The following is a 3,226-nucleotide window of genomic DNA, read 5'->3' as shown; positions in this document are numbered from 1 at the left end:
TGTAGTTCATTCCAAATATAGTCAAGTTGACAACCAGGAATAGCCACTACAGATAGTTATCCATCATGTGAGCCACTAATGTTCTCCCAGCTAAGGTGATCTGGGGTGATCTAGAGGCTCTCAAAATTTACATGATCTGGTTGTCTTGGCTTGACATCTGAACTTAAAGGCTAGTTTGGGGCTAGTGAGGTGGAGAGAGATGTCTGTGGACAAGCCGGATGACCTGAACTTGAGCCCTGGGACCCATAGAGTAAAAGGAGAGATGTGTCACCTGTCCTTCAGCCTCCTCATATGCGCCATGGCATTCACAGGCACACACACACACACACACACACACACACACACATTCACACGCCTAGATACAATGTAAAAAGTCATGTGTCAGGTGGATGGAGTGGGGATGATTTCAGGTGGTGGGAACAAAGGCAAGCATAGGCAGTAAAAAGAATTTGCTGCTAAAGATAGGTGAACCTGAGAGACTCAGTGCCCTGGAGAGAAAAAACAGAACTCGGAGACTCTAGACTCCATTAGCACCAGAGGAACTCAGAGCATGAGGAAGAGGTGATGGTGCAGTTAAAATTCATGGTTTAGAAAGATCACACTTGGAGGCTGCTACGGTAGAGGTGGGCCTTCCCTTGTGCAGGGGTTGGGGGACAGTTCAGGTCAGAGGAGCTGGGTGAGGTCCGGTGGCAGCTGGGGTGGTGAGGACTCTGGGATGCTTAGTCAGCAGGATTCGTTGTGTGAGGTGAAGAGAAGGGGAAATGAATAGAAATGAGTCAAATAGGGTGTGTGTGTGAGAGAGAGACAGAGAGTGAGAGAAATAGAATGGTTTAGGTTGAGAATGTTGTGAATTGGCTTCCTGTCAGACTTCTGGAAATGGCTGCTTAGTGTTTGGACATACAGATCTGAAACAGCTCTGACTGTGTAGCCATCAAGTGTTAATTAACACAAAATGGCACACGTTTTGAGTTGCACACAAAGGACAGCATGGGCGATGGCTGATGTCACTAACCTCAGATGTGTTACCCTTGTTCGTCTTTATGTTTTTGGCAAGCGATGTGATAGAAAGCGAATCTGTCTACAAACTCGGCATCTTAACGGTGCTTAGATATTTCTGAAATCGCTGTGGTAAATATTCACCTCGCTCAGCTTAATAACAAGCAGTGGGAGAAGTGGGGAGGCCCCCTGCTTTCATCTGTATTCAGGCCGTTAGTATAAGAAAGTATTGCTGACCTGGAGCTGCAATGCAAGGCTAGGAGGAAACAGCAGTGTGCCCTCTAACCATAGCAACAAGCTTGGAGGTGGCTCCATCCACAAAGCTCCAGGGCCCTTAGGAATGTTTGCTCCCACAATCCCTTGCAAGCAAGCAGCAGCAGTATTACTTTATTCTGAATAGTAGGCTGAATGCTTTTGGTGCTTGAAAGAAAGGGGCATTGGTGCAGTAAAGAACATATTCATTTCTTTATGAGAACAAGTAACAAACAGGAGTTTGTGATAAAGACAAAGTCCGCTTCTCCACGGCTTTTTTGTACATTGGCATACAGTTTCCACAGCCTCTGGTGTTTCACAGAATGTGTACATTTTTATTTTGTTCTGTGGTCTAGAATTTAGTCCCTTCTAATATGAAGCAGAAACCATTTCTACCTGGAGGTAACTTGATGGCACGGGAACAGAGGGCTTGCTCCAGTCACTGTCAAGATGAAGGTGTGGAGAGGTCCATGATGGCTCTGCCAGGTGAGCTGGAGCCTTCTGGCTGCAGTGACACCTGACCTCACACTCCACCCTCCTGGCATTGCTCATTTGACACAGCCTTATGAACAAATGCTGGCCTAATGTCACTCACAATAGGGCTCCAACATTGACAGAGATGACCCCAGACAGCTGTCTCTGCTGGCAGATCTCTGATGAGGAGGTGGCATCAGAAGACCACAGTGGCCTTGTGAAGTTGGACACTGCTCCTTCCAGGCACTTTGAATGTAATGACACCAGTTCTGATCTAACCTCTGGTCCACTGTCCCCAGGGGATAGTCAGAAACACAGTGACATGGACCACTCTGTCAGATGTCCTGTGTGGATTTCTAAGCATCTTCTGTCACTCTAGCCCATGGAGGAGGGACTACAGACTCAGCTCTTGGTTGGAGTAATCTTCAGGCTCATTTACTACACTCCTTAGGCCAGCACTTCTTAAGCTATTGACTATTTGTTAAGTCAAAAGTATTGTATGATCAACAATATATAGAAGGTTTCCATTTTTCTATGTCAATTAAAGCAGATTAAAATTTATCTCACAACCTCACAGCCAGGTTCTGACAGACATTTTGAGTGGGAGCTGGAAGGGTTTGTTCCTAGTGGCTTTAATAGAAATTGAGCACTCTTCACAACTGCTCTTCGTGTCTCTGTTAGCACTGTGTAACACGCTTAATGCCATTTTGTGCTGCTGTTTCTTATTTTACTCAAGTGAAGGAGGAAGAAACATAACAATGTTCCTGTGGCGTCATTCTCTGAAGAAGAGAAACATTAATGGGAAATGGGAACCTATATCTCTGATGTCACACTCATCCTCTAGGGGTACGTTCCCAAGTATATTAGTTAACTTTGCATAACTATTAAAAAAAAGTACCTGGGCAATTGGATAAAAGTTCATTTTGTCTCACAGTTCTAGAGATCCTGCTCCTCAGATCAGGCAACCCTAATTTTGAACCTCTGATGAGGATAGCATATGGTGCCTACTGCATCTTGAGCTTGAAAGCAAAACTGGAGATGAAGAGACTGTAGTCCCACAATCCCTTTCGAGAGCATGGCCCCACTGATATAAGGACCACCCCCCCACACAACTTGGCTCTACTTCCCCAAGGTTCTGCTATCAGTGCTACCCTGAGAATCAAACTATGAACACTTGGTTCTTTGGGGACACTATCATACCATAGCATCTTCCCCGGCCCCCGCCCCATCCCCACTCAACCCTTGTCCTATGGATCTGTCCCAAGCTGTGGGTTAGATCATCTCTAAAGTGAATCCCATCACGACTTCAGACTCTCCCTGAATCACAGGTCTGGGAAGTATGCAACTCCAGCTTTCACTACTGACAGCATGCAGTTTTCCCTCAGATGGTGTCTTAGTTAGGGTTTTACTGCTGTGAACAGACACCATGACCAAGGCAAGTCTTATAAAAAACAACATTTAATTGGGACTGGCTTACAGGTTCAGAGGTTCAGTCCATTATCAT

The sequence above is a fragment of the Mus caroli genome, chromosome 4 (genome assembly GCF_900094665.2).
Source record: "Mus caroli chromosome 4, CAROLI_EIJ_v1.1, whole genome shotgun sequence".
In the NCBI taxonomy this organism is placed as follows: domain Eukaryota; kingdom Metazoa; phylum Chordata; class Mammalia; order Rodentia; family Muridae; genus Mus; species Mus caroli.
Note: the sequence above shows the minus strand (reverse complement) of the source record.